The sequence below is a fragment of the Agelaius tricolor genome, unplaced genomic scaffold, assembly GCF_023055355.1.
Source record: "Agelaius tricolor isolate 1412-34295 unplaced genomic scaffold, bAgeTri1.0.p SCAF_30, whole genome shotgun sequence".
Taxonomy (NCBI): domain Eukaryota; kingdom Metazoa; phylum Chordata; class Aves; order Passeriformes; family Icteridae; genus Agelaius; species Agelaius tricolor.
In genome coordinates, this window is record NW_027269290.1 from 5068698 (window position 1) to 5082311 (window position 13614).

General features: G+C 54.6%; 1 protein-coding gene across 1 annotated transcript in view; it reads left to right on the forward strand.

Annotated features, from left to right (window-relative positions):
* Positions 1-13614, forward strand: part of LRRN2 (leucine rich repeat neuronal 2) — an 18542-nt gene continuing 4928 nt past the window's right edge. The window contains exon 1 of the mRNA XM_071450014.1: positions 1-288. The gene's annotated coding sequence lies outside the window, so the exon portion shown is untranslated. The remainder of the gene's footprint in view (positions 289-13614) is intronic.

Below are 13614 nucleotides of genomic sequence, written 5' to 3' on the forward strand. Positions count from 1 at the left end.
GGAGGAGGAGGAAGAGGAGGGGGAGCGGGGACTGTGCGGCTGCGAAGGCGCCGGGCGAGCCAAGGGTGAGGAGCTCTCCCCGCCGCCTCCAGCCCTGAGGGTCAGCGTGGCCGGAGGGTCCTGCTGGCCCTGTCCCCGTCCTAAGCGACAAGGACAGACCCCGCCGGCGGTGACAGCTCCGGAGCCACCCGGCCTTTTGTCTGCCAGCCGAGCCAGATGTGCGGGCAGCTGTGGCGGGGGGCGGCAGGCGGTGACAGCGGCGCCGGGGGACGCGGACAGACGCGGAGGGTGAGTTGGGGGCCACCGCCGTGGTTTGGGGTTTTTGGGCCGGGGGTGACTTTGGGGGGGCTCCTGAGCGCTGCAGCACCGAGCCGGCGCCTCGGCGGCTCGCTCGAGGTTGTTTTTTTTCCCATTCCAGAGCTTTGCTCTCCCTGCTCGCTGCTGGATTTGAGGAGAAATGGTGCGTTTGGAAATAAAAGGGGTGGGGAAAAAAAAACAGGGGGAAAAAACCAGGGAATGGACGGAGAGCGGCGCTCCGTGAGGGGATGAAGGGACGGGAGGAAGGCAGGGATGGCTCCCGGGTCCAGCGGGGAGGGAGCTGCATTCCCGCTCCTGGAAACTCCTCCGGGATCGAGCGGATCCAGGCCCCGGCGCGGTGGGAGCGGGGGTGAGGGCGGCGGGACCGGGGGTGATGCGCTGGTCACGGAGCCGCCGGCGGGGCCGGGATCCAGGGATGCCGGCAGGATGCGATCCAGGCGGGAGCGGCGCTTCCCGGGCATTAACCCCTCGGTGCCCGAGCGACGCGGAAAATGTGACGGGAGGGACGTTGGGTGTGAAATAGAGAAACAATGCGGTCCTTGGGGCTCCTGGCCAGCCCTCCTTCACCTGCTCGGCCACCCCAGGGAGGGGACAGCCGGCCGAGGAGGATGGGACAGCAAAGGTGATGGCAAAGGACGCGTCGGGAACAGCCGCGCTGTCATTTTGGTGTCATTTTAATGTCATTTTCCTGCTTTCTGTGCCGGTGCCGTGTTTACCTCCCTCCGCTGCCCAGCCCTGCCCCTCCCCGCCGCGGCTGCACCCGCCCGCAGTGCCCGGGTCCCTGTGCCAGCGCCCAGCCCTGCCCGGGTCCCTGTGCCAGCGCCCAGCCCTGCCCGGGTCCCTGTGCCAGCGCCCAGCCTTTCCCGGGGCCGTGCCCAGCCCAGCGCTCCCCGGGGCCGTGCCCAGCCCAGCCCGGAGAGCCCCGGGGCGATCCCCGGAGCCGCTCCGGGAAAGGGCTCGGGGCCGGCAGGGACCCCGCGCTCCGTGTGCGGCTGAGCCAGCGCTGCCCTCGCCGCTCCCCGTGCTCAGCCCGGCCCTGGCTTCTCCCAGAGCCTGGAAAAAGGGATTGGAGGCGCCCAGGAGGAGCGGGAGAAGCTCTGGGCACGCAGGGCCGGTCCCAGCGGGAGCCCAGAGGGGCGCGGGGGGCCGGGAGGAGCCGCCGGGAGCGGCATTCCCAGGAATGCTGTGCCTGGAGCTGCAGGTGGGCGCTGCCATCGCCATCCGCTTCCTCCAGCCTGGATGCGCCGAGGCTGTGGCAGCTCCGGAGCCACGCGCGGGTGCCACCTCTGTCCCCTCCTGTGTCCCCTGTGTGTCCCATTCCTGTCCCCTCCTCGGGACGCGGCGCTGGTGCCGAGCCAGGAGCCAGCCCTGCCTTTCCCGGAGCCCCGATCCTGCAGCCTGGGCGCGGGCAGAGCCCCTGGAAAAGCTGGGATGGGAATGGCTCATCCCTGCCTCCCTCAGGCCCGGCCTGCGGTGGCGGGAGGTGGCTCGGGACAAGATTCCCTGTCCTGGGGATTGTCCCGGGATGTCCCTCAGGTCACTCCAGGGACATGGGGCAGCATCTCCCGGCTCCAGCCCGGGCTCCCTGTGCTGGAGGATGCTGATCCCGCCCTGCTGAGGCTTTTCCTGGCATTCCCGGCTCTCTGTGTCCCCTCTGCGGGCAGTGGGAGCGGCTTCGTCACCTGTGGCACCGCTGGAAGTGGCGGAGCAGGATCGGGATCTGAGGGCCAGGCTTGGCCTCTGCTCCTCGGCTGTTCCCAACCCTTCCCTTTGGCTGGGATCTCTCTCCCCATTCCCAACCCTTCCCTTTGGCTGGGATCTCTCTCCCCATTCCCAACCCTTCCCTTTGGCTGGGATCTCTCCTCCCATTCCCAACCCTTCCCTTTGGCTGGGATCTCTCTCCCCATTCCCAACCCTTCCCTTTGGCTGGGATCTCTCTTCCCAATCCCAACCCTTCCCTTTGGCTGGGATCTCTCTTCTCATCCCAGAGGAAAACTGGGAGCTGAGCCGTGCCCAGAGCCCGTGGTATTCCCCTGGCACAGGGAAAAGGGCCGGGAATTCTGCAGGACCCCGATCCAGCCCCATCCCGACCCCATCCAGGCTCAGCGGGGCTGCAGGAATTCTCTTTTCCCAAAACTGCAGGCGTTGAGCTGGAATTGCCCCCTCGGGGGTTCAGAGGAGCTGTTCCCATTCCCACGGAATCTCAGATTCCCGCGGAATTCAGATTCCAGAGGTAGAGCAGGGCTCCTGCAGCCCTGCCCAGCCCCGGCTCCTTCTCCTGAAGCCCAGGGATCATCCCCGCTCCTGCTTTCAGCTGGAAAAACACTTCCCCGATGTTTAGGGCCGCGTTCCTGGATTTCCTGGCTAGGACAGGGATTGGGGGGATGCTGGGAATGCCCAGAGCTGGTGCAGGGGAGGTTGGGAATTCCACCTGAGCAGGTGAATCCCAAACGCGAGGCTCTGCCCCTTTATTCCCAGATTTCCTCCTGGATCTCCCTGCTCATCAATGCCTCTTCCCTTCCCTGGGAGATCCCGTGGGATAACATTCCTGATGTCCCAAAAGGACACAAAAATTCGTCAACACCCCCTGTTTTGATCCCAAATCCCTTCTCCAGGACATGAAGGAGCTGTTCCCACTGTCTGTTCCCAATCCCAAGGTTCCAGCCCCTGGAATGAGGGCTGGGATCTCTCCCTCTCCCATGGCTTTGGTTTTATGGGATTATTCCCAAGGGAATAATTCCCAGCCCAGCTCAGGAAGGAGAATCCCAATCCCAGCTGCTGCTTCCTGCCAGGGCACCGGGATAAGCAGGAAAATGGGATGAGTTCAAAACCCCTGAAATTTGGGGGCGTTCCCTGTGGATAAAGCCCAGCACCGGGATTTTTGGGGTGGAATTTTGGGATTGGGATCGCTGCTCCTGAGTCGGGGGATAAACCTGGATAAACCTGGCAACTTCCAGCATCCATTTATGCAGGACCCTGGCAGCCTCTGGAATTCCCAGCAGCACATTCCAGGCCATCCATTCATTTATGGAAGGCTTTGGAAAAGGTGGATCCAGCAGCTGAATTTTAGGATTTTTTGGGAAAAATCACCTCGGGAGCCTTTGCTGTCCTCTCTTCATCCAACCAGGAGTTCTTGGGGATCATTCCCATGAAACTCCCACAGATTCCAAGGTGGGATAGGGGCTGGAAAACCCCCTCCAAATGCTGGCAGTGGGAGCTGTTTGCAAACACTCGGGAAAAGCGGGAATTGTGCGGCGGCTCCGTTTGGAGCGCGATCCCGGGCAACAAATAAATATGGGAAAAATTGGGATCCGTTCCCAGACAATTCACAAAGGCCTTAATTGGGACTGAAGTCTGGGGCTCTTCTCACCCAGACTGGATCCATAAATTATTCAGGACAAATTATTTGGGATAAATTATTCGGGATCAGTTATTCACCAGCTCCGCTTGGAATTAAGGCTGGGTTTTCCCCCTCCAGGAATGATCCTGGATCTTCCTGACCCTCTCCAGGCTCCAGAGTCTCCCAGTGTCTGTTAAAAATCCCATTTTTAGTGGAATTTAGAATGATCCTAACAAAAATAATCAATCCCAGATAATCAATTTTGAGGGTTGGTGCTTTGTCCTTCCCAGTGGCCAAAATGAGGAGAATCCAGGCTGGGAAAAAAATTGGGGTTTTTTTTTGGGAAGAGAGAGGATTTAATAAGGAATTTTAAATGAGGAATTTGGAATCAGCAGGAAAAGGGGTTTTGCATCTTAACCATCTTTTCCCAAAGGATCAGAGCAGCCAGCTCCAGATCTTTTTTAGGAAGGAAAAGAAGCAGCTTTGCTTCCCTGATTCCCAGCAGGACCTTTGGGAATAGAGACGGGAGGAAAAGCATTAAAAATACAAATTCTACCTGGAAAAAAGGGGGGGGGAAAAGGGATTTTTATGATCCATTAAAAATCTACCAATTTGGTTTGTGCCAGGAGAACTTTTTCCAAAGCTTTTCCATCGTGTGGTTGTTGCCCTTTCCAGGATGATCCTTAAATTTCAAGGAATATTTTGGCTGCTCCAAGCGGTGTTTGACGCCTCATCAAAGCCTCTCCCTCGCCTTGAATTCCCAAAAAAAAAAAGGAAATGAAATGGGGCGGTGGCTTTAAAATCCCGATTTGCAAATTCCTGCAGAGCTGAGTTTTTTCCAGGAATGTTTGGATTCCCATGGAAAATTCTGAGCTCGGTCCCGTTTCTGAGTCACTTTTCCCAACTCCCACGAGCTCCCGGCATTGGTTGTCCAAATCCCGGCTCTGGGAAGCTCCAGCATTCCTGAATTCCTGGACCTCGGCGGGATTCATCCCTTTGGAAGCAGCCAGGGGCGGGATCAGGGTCAGTCCTTCAGAATTCCAGGGTCGTGAATTTCCATCCACGCTGGAATTCCCTTTCCATGGAATTCTTGTTTAAAAAAAAAAAGGGATTTCAGGGGCATTTCCCAGCTGTTTTTATGGCTCTTTAGTAATTTCTTGGCTCCTTTTTTTCCCAGTAAAATCCTCTAGGGCAGGGTTGTCCTCCCTGGCTTGGCCATGGATTTTCCCAGTTTTCCTGGAATTCCCAAGATGCTGAAAAGATGGGAGAGCAGGAATTTCTCCTGCTATGCCCACACTCGTGTTGGGAAATGGATTTGGGAGACGGATTTGGGAGACGGATTTGGGAAATGGATTGGGAGATGGATTGGGAAATGGATTGTGAGATGGATTTGAGAAATGGATTTAGAAAAGGGATTTGGGAAATGGATTGGGAGATGGATTTGGGAAATGGATTTGGTTCCATCAGCAGCCCTCAAGGTCTATAGAGACAGGGATCATCTTTTCCTGCTGCATTTTCCAGGTTTTCCTGTTTCTTGGTGCAGAATCCCTGGAAACTGAGGGATTTTTCCATGGGAATGAGGGGGATGAGCAGCTGGGATGTTCCTTGGCTCTCCAAAGCTTTTCCTTCCTGCTCCAGGGCCATTCCAGCTCCAGCAGTGTTTGAGCTCACCCTGGCTCATCCCAGTTTTCCCTCCGTGGATAAATTCCCTTTTCCCTCCTCTCCCAGCTCTCAGTGGGATGATTTCATTCCAGATGAGCTGGAAATGGAATTTACCGGGAACCAGGGAGGGTTTTTCCACCCGGTGGGCACAGGGCGGGGGGGATGTGCCGGATCCACATCCCGCTGGAAAATCCCTCTCGGGGAGCGCCGGGAGAGGCTCAGCCCCCAAAATTCCATAAAACCAGCGCTGCTCCGTCCCCTGCCCGGCTCCAGCGGGATTTGCCTCCATCCCACGGATCCGCTCCGTGCCCGGGGAGGGGCTGAGGCAGCCCCGGAGCCCTGCCTGGCAGTTGCCATGGCAACCGTAGGTTTTCCCTAGGATTCCTAATGACTCCTTGGCATCCGCACCGATCCGCGGCTTTTTTTGGGATGCTGGGGGTTGTTCCCCTTCCTTGGCGGGGCTGGATCCGCTTGAAAAGCCTGGATTTGGTCTTTTCCCCGTTTTTTTTTTTTTTTCTACTGCTGGAGCTTCCCTCCTTCCTGCCCTGACCTGCAGCCAGCGATTCCAGACTTGGAATTTGTTGGGAAGTGGGAGCTGGGCCGCCTCGGGCTGTCCCCTGGCAGCAGGACCTCGTGTCCTTGTGGAATTCCAGAGTCCTTGTGGAATTCCAGGGTCCTTGTGGAATTCTAGGGCCCTTGTGGAATTCCAGAGGCCCTGGAGGCTGCAGGGATCCAGGGATCCCCAGGGCGGGATCGGCTCCTCCAGGAGAATCCCGGATCCTGCAGACACGTCTGGGATGTGATTCCAAGGGCTTTGGTCATTCCAGGCCTCTCTGGCATCCAAGGAGGCCGGAATGCTCCAGGAGAAAACCAGGGAAAGGCTCCCCTGGGATTGGGAATGGCTCTGATCCCAGGGCGCTCCCACAGGTGCCACCCTGAGCTGGAATTCCGTGGGAGCAGCCCTGGGGCTCTCCCTGCTCTCTGTGACCCATCCCGGCACCCATTCCCGACTCTGCAATTCCCTGGAATTGCTGCCCCGTCCCTGCCTCCCAGATTCATCCACAGATGGAGACACAAAAAGCTGGAAGTGGGAAGGGCCTGGAGGACTGAGATTCCCTCTTCTCCAGTGAGATTCCCTCTTCTCCAGCAGAACTCCCAGTTCTCCAGTGAGATTCCTTGTTCTACAGTGAGATTTTCAGTTCTTCAGCAGAATTCCCAGTTCTTCAAGGAGATTCCTGGTTCTCCAGCAAAATTCCTAGTTCTCCAGTGAAATTCCTGGTTCTCCAGTGAAATTCCCAGTTCTCCAGCGAGATTCCCAGTTCTCCAGTGAGATTCCCAGTTCTTCAGCAGAATTCCCAGTTCTCCAGGGAGATTCCTGGTTCTCCAGCAGAATTCCCGGTTCTCCAGTGGAATTCCCAGTTCTCCACTGAGATTCCCTGTTCTCCACCCCTCTCCAGCCCCTTCCCTGTGCAGCATTCCCACCCGCAGCAAACATCACTGAGCCACAGGAATATTTTTCCCAGCCACAGGAACCTCTGGAGAAACCACAGGAGCGCTCGCTCCATGAGTTCCGTTTTAATCCCACCCAGGGAACCATTGAACCATTCCCATTGTTTTATTTTTCACTTTCAATAACCTGGATTTCTGCTCCCAGCCCTCCCTCCCTGCCCGGGGGAAGCTGAAGGAGCCTGGATTTATCCCTCCAGAGGGAATCCCACATCAACACCAGGCTCCAGGAATATTTCTTCCCAAAAAAAACCCAGAGGGGCCGCGCTCCCGGCCATTCCCAGCCTCTGGATCTGGGGGCTGGGAGGTTTCCACCCAATCCAGGATCCTGGAATGCCAGGAGCCACCTTCTCCAGCTGGAAAACTGCTGATTGTTTGGGATCTACTCCCCAGCCCGGGTCCTTTGGATCCCACAATTCATGGAAAACCACGGGGATTTGGGAGCTCAAATCCTTTGACGTTCCCAGGAACTCAAATCTTTTGACATTCCCTGGAGCTCAAATCCTGTGACATTCCCGGACATTCCTGTCCCCATCCCGCTGCCCTTGGAACGGGGGGGAGGTTTGGGGGGAGCTGCTCTGCAAATGAGGCGGCGTTAATGAGGAATTAATTATCGATCATTCCGGATCCGCTGGGAAGGTCACAGGGAATGACACAGCAGCGTCCCTGCCGTGCCCTACATGGAGCAGCGCTCCAAAATTCCAATTTTATGGAATTCTGGGGGGCTGAGCCCTTCCCTGAGCTCCCAGAGAGGGATTTTCCAGCAGGATGTGGATCCTGAGCATTCCCTCTGCACCCACGGGATGGAAAAACCCGGCCTGATCCTGGCAAAATCACACAGCTCCTTTAGGGAATGGGATGGGATGGGATGGGATGGGATGGGATGGGATGGGATGGGATGGGATGGGAGTCCTGGTGTTTCCCACCAGGTGACATCCATTGTCTGATCCATTCCCAGTCCATTCCCTATCCATGCTCAATCCATTCCTGATCCATTCCCGACCCATTCCTGATCCATTCCCATTCCTGATCCATTCCCAATCCATTTCTGATCCATTCCCAATCCATTCCTGATCCATTCCCGATCCATTTCCGATCCGTTCCCGATCCAGGCCCCACCTGGGAGCCAGCACAATTAACTCCCCCAATCTGCGGAGCCATCAGAACAATTAACTCTCACTAATTGCAATTGTCATCTCGCTCCCGTTTTAATTTACCCTAATGAAGGCTCAGTGATCCCGTGCTGCTCCCGAGGCCCCTCTGGCATCCCCGGCCCCTTTTCCCGGGAATTTCACCGTGGATTCCCGGTGGGTTCCGGATCCCAGAGCTGATAAAAGTTTAATTTAAGGGGTTGTGTCCGTGCATGTCGCAGCCTGTCAGCCCAGCTCCCCTTTGTCACCAAACCTCCCCGGGATGTCCAGGGGATCCTGAACATTTTTTGGGATTCCTCCTTGGGAATCCTGGATCTCTCTGGAATGCTCAGGGGATCCTGGATCTCTCTGGGACGCTCAGGAAATCCCAAACTTTTCCTGGGATGTTCAGGGCATCCCAAACCTCTCTGGGATGCTCAGGAGATCCTGGATCTCTGGGATTCTCAGGGGATCCTGGATCTCTCTGGGATGCTCAGGGGACCCTGGATCTCTCTCTGGGATGCTCAGGGGATCCTGGATCTCTCTGGGATGCTCAGGGGATCCTGGATTTCTCTGGGATGCTCAGGGGATCCTGGATCTCTCTGGGATGCTCAGGGGATCCTGGATCTCTCTGTGGGAATGCTGGGGGCTCCCAGTTCCCAGTGCAGGGACTGGAGCAGCACTGATCGCAGAATTCCGCAAAATCTGGAAGCAAATTCCATTTGGAAGCTTTCCCTGGAACCCTCAGCGACGGCTTCGAGAGGCTGAAGGGCTCTAAATTATCCCTCAGGAAGGAGATCCTGGGAATGGCTCAGGAAAAACGAGGCAGGAATGGCCAGGAAAGGTGTGGGGCAGGAGGGGAATATTTGGGATATTCTGGGAATGCACCTGTGACCTCTCCTGCCTGGATAGGAAGGGGCTGGATCGGGAAATTCCATGGAATTCTGTGTGGGAGGAAAACCGAGCCGAGGCTCTGCAAATCATAAAAAAGAGATGGCAGGAAGATAAATACCCCAAAATCAGCTTTTTCCTCCTTCCCCGCCCCATTTCTGCCTGGAATGTTCTTATTTGCTGTTGGAAACGTGGGATTTGGGAACGGGGATATCTGCAGGCACAGCCGGAGTTCAGCTCCTGCTGCAGCCTGGAGCTGCTGCCAGGAGCTGGAGCTGCTCCCAAAAATACAGAAATACAGAGAGCTCCAGCCCAGCACGGCTGGAGGGGGTGAAAAACCTGGATTTTCCAGAGGGAAAGACAATCCAGGTGAAATTCCATCTCCCCAGCCCCGGATTTCTCCAGGGGCAGAGCTCAGCCAGCTTTTTCCCCCCATGGAATTTGGGCAATTCCAAATGCTCCAGGTTAACCCCATGGCCTGAGGCTCAGGGGTAAAATGAGATGGCCCCGGGGCTGAAAATCATGGATTTGAGGCTTCTTGTCTGAAAATCATGGATTTGAGGCTTCCTGGCTGAAAATCAGGAAAATCTTTCTGGTTGAAAATAATGGATTTGAGGCTTCTTGTCTGGAAATCACAGATTTGAGGCTTCCTGGTTGAAAATCATGGATTTGAGACTTCCTGGTTGAAAATTGTGATTTTGAGGCTTCCTGGTTGAAAATCGTGGATTTGAGGCTTTCTGGTTGAAAATCATGAATTTGAGGCTTCTGGGCTGAAAATCAGGGATTTGAGGCTTCTTGTCTGAAAATCATGGATTTGAGGCTTCCTGGTTGAAAATCATGGATTTGAGGCTTCTGGGCTGAAATTCCCTGGGGATTTATGAACTTTTGGAAAGGCCAAACTCCAAAAGCTGAATTTTGGAGAAGGGACCCAGCCCAGGGACCTGAGCATCTCCTCAGCCTCCAAAGCTCCCTTGGGATGGGATGTGCGATCCTTAGGGAATGACCGTGGCATCCAAATCCCTCTGGAACGTGCAGTTCGTGGCCGGGAGGGCCAAATCCTGCCCCCTTTTTCCAGGCTGGAATCTGAGCCTGGATTGGGGAAGCCGCGGGAACCTTTGGGAGCGTTTGGAGGGGGAAAACCACAACAAAAAACAACAATTCCAGAGCCGAGACAACAATTCCAGAGCCGAGACAATTCCAGAGCCAGGGCAACAATTCCAAGGCTGGGAGCGCCCGGATGAGCACACCAGGCTGATTTCCCAGCCCTCCTCATTAAAATCCAGCCGGAGAGAGGCAGAGGAGCACCGAGATAAGAGATAAGAGGCGGCTGCTGCCCCCGAGCCCTTCGCTGCTCCCGGCTGCGTTTTTATCTCCCGGCTGCCTCCCAGACAGGCAGGAAGAACGGGAATCACAGCCCTCCCTGCTCGCGGAGATGCAGGAGGATGGGGGGAAAAAAAATAAAAATCCCATCCCTGTGCACAAAACAAGGATTGAGTGAGGGGAGAAATCGCTGGAAAAGGGAGTTTGGAGCGGATTCTGCGCATCCTGGTGGCTCCAAACCCTGTCCAGCCTGGCCTTGGACTCTTCCAGGGTGGGGAAAGCTGTGCCAGGGCCTGGCTGCCCTCACAGGGAGGGATTTATTCCCAAAATCCCGTTTAAACCCACCCTCCTTCTGCTGGGAAAAGCTCCAAGGAAACGCTCCCAAAGCCGCTTTTCCCAAGCAAAATTCCCGGCTCAGACCTCGGCAGGGACTTTGCCGGGTGTTCCCTGAGTCGTGGAAATGGTTTTTTAGGGAATAACATCCTGAAATGGCAGCTGGAGGCTGCTGCGAGGGACACAGGATGGGGACATCGCTGTCCCATGCCGTGTCACCCTCGGGGGTGGCGTTGGGTTTAGAGGGGTGGAGATTCTGGAAAGGGGTTGGGAATGGCCTGGTATCCCAGGAAAACCCTCGTGTTTCAGGAAAACTCGCATATTCCAGGAAGAGCCTGGTATCCCAGGAAAACCCTCATGTTTCAGGAAAACTCGCATATTCCAGGAAGAGCCTGGTATCCCAGGAAAACCTTCCCATCCCAGAAACTGCCTCGTAAATCCAGGAAAACTCTCATATTCCGGGAATAGCCTCGAATCTCAGGAAAACCCTCCCATCCCAGGAAAACTTCCATATTCCAGGAACATCTTCCCATCCCAGGAAAAGCCTCGTATCCCAGGAAAAACCCTCATATTCCAGGAAAACTTTCATATTCCAGCAACACCTTCCCATCCCAGGAAAACTTCCATATTCCAGGAACATCTTCCCATCCTGGGAAAAGCCTCGTATCCCAGGAAAAACCCTCATATTCCAGGAAAACTTTCATATTCCAGGAACACCTTCCCATCCCGGGAAAAGCCTCGTATCCCAGGAAAAACCCTCAGATTCCAGGAAAACTTCCATATTCCAGCAACACCTTCCCATCCCAGAAAAACCCTCCCATCCCGGCAACATCCGCCTCGGGAACACCCACCCCGAGCGCCAAAGCCCCCGGAATTTCTGCGGACACCCCGGAGGCACGGAGTGTTCCCTGCGGCGGCTCCTCAGTCCCTTCTCCCATCTCCGGGCCGGGGCTCCGGGAGCTCGGGGTTTCCATGGAGCCGCGGCGGCCGCGGGGCTCAGCCCGGGCATACAGATGAGGGGCGAGCGGGGGCGGTTGCCACGGAGCCGGCGACATTCGGGGCCCTTCGTCCCTCTGTTTATTCCTCCTTTGTCCCTTGATTTGTTTCTTCTTTGTCCCTTGATTTGTTTCTTCTGTTAAAAATAGGTTAGGAAACTAACAGCACACGCTTAAGAATTATCAACTATTTTACAACAGTTTCTAACCTATTTTTAATGCTTCTTTGTCCCTCTATTCATTTCTCCTTTGTCCCTTTATTTATTTCTTGTCACTTAATTTCTTCCTTTTATTTATTTCTCCTTTTATTTTTTTCTCCTTTTATTTATTTCTCCTTTTATTTTTTTCTCCTTTTATTTTTTTCTCCTTTTATTTTTTTCTCCTTTTCCGTTGTATTTCTCCTTTGTCCTTTTTTATTTCTCTTTTTTGTCCTTTCACTTCTCTTTTGTCCCTTTATTTTCTCCTTTTTCCTCGTATTTGTCCTTTCCCGCTGTATTTCTCATTTTTCCTTGTATTTCTCCTTTATCCCTGTATTTCTCCTCTTTCCCTGTATTTATTTCTTCTTCACCCTTTTAATTTCTTTTTTTTGTCCCTTTTTATTTCTCCTCCTTCCCTTCCTTTCTCCGTTCATTTTCCCTGCCAAGTTCCCAGCCAGGAGATTCTCTCATGAGGGAGGTGCCGTTCCCACTCCAGGCTTTGCTCGGAGTTGGGAGATGCTGGGGAGTCCCAGTTCCCTGTTTCAGTTGGATTTGGGGATGAAATCCCTGCTTGGGAGGAGCTGGGATGGAATTCCCAGAGAATCCGTGGTTGCTCCATCCCTGGGAGTGTCCCAGGCCACGCTGGAAAACCCTGGGATCGTGGAGAAGCTGAAGAAGATGGAGAAGCCAGGGAAGCTGGAGTAGCTGGAAAAGCCAGGAAAGATGGAGAAAATGGAGAAGCTGGGGAAGCCAGGGAAGATGGAAAAACTGGAGAAGCAAGAGAAGTTGGAGAAGCTGGAGAAAATGGGGAAAATGGTGAAGGCAGAGAAGCTGGGGAAGATGGATAATCCAGAGAAGATGGAGAAGCTGGGGAAAATGGGGAAACCAGAGAAAATGGAGAAGGTGGGGAATCCGGGGAATCCAGAGAAAATGGAGAAGGTGGGGAATCCGGGGAATCCAGAGAAGATGGAGAAGCTGGAGGGCAGCTCCCAGCTGAGCTTGTTCCAAATCTCCCTCTGCAAAGCCCCAGGAGCCGTCCTGGGAGCTGCCACCCCTTGGGAATGTCACACTCAGGACCGGCAGTGACAGCAGACAGGGCCACCCTGTCCCCACCAGGCTGGAGGTGCCACCAGCCCTGCAGGAATTCCAGGAGCTGCTTCCCAGGCACAGCGGGATCAGCCCCACCCTTTCCTGGGATTTTCCCCCCTCAGCAGGGATCACTCATTGCTAAAGCTCTTCCTTTTCTCCCGGTTTGTTCCTTTCCATAAATTTTAGTTCCAGATTTTCCCAAATCCACCATTTTCTCACAAGTTCCCATCCCGTGACTCACACAAACCCCTGGATTATCCCACATCCAAGATTTCTCCCAGCCATCCATGCTGCAACCCTGCCCTGTGCTGGAAAAACGGGATAAAATCCAATTATGGATAAAACCAGCAGAGCTGGGGAGGGGTTTCCCTGGAAAACCAGGGTTGGAACCAGGCGCCTTCTCCAGCCTTTCCTTCCCACCTCAAAGAAACAAAACTCCTCCAAATTCCTCCATAATATTTTTTTTAAGGAGAAAAGATTCCCGAGATATTCGAACAGCTGGAGACTTTTACGGACCCGAAAACGCCGGAGCACTTAAAAGGAAAGGTGTGGATCCATCAGAGGGAAGCGGGAATCGATGGATCCATCCCTTCCTTTCACGCTGGTTCTGCAGGAGCTGCTTTAAAAGCAGCGGGGAAGGAGGGAGAAGAGCGGGGATCGATCCGGGAGGAGCTGATGTGGAATAAACTCGGCTCGGGAGCCCTTCCCAGAGAGAGCACGGCGGGGATAAAACTGAAACTTTGCTTTGCCCACTCTTCTAATGTTTGGTTTTTTTTGTTGTTGTTTTTTTCCCCTGCTGGGTGAGAGGCTTTTAAGGGAAGAAAAGGTTGGAT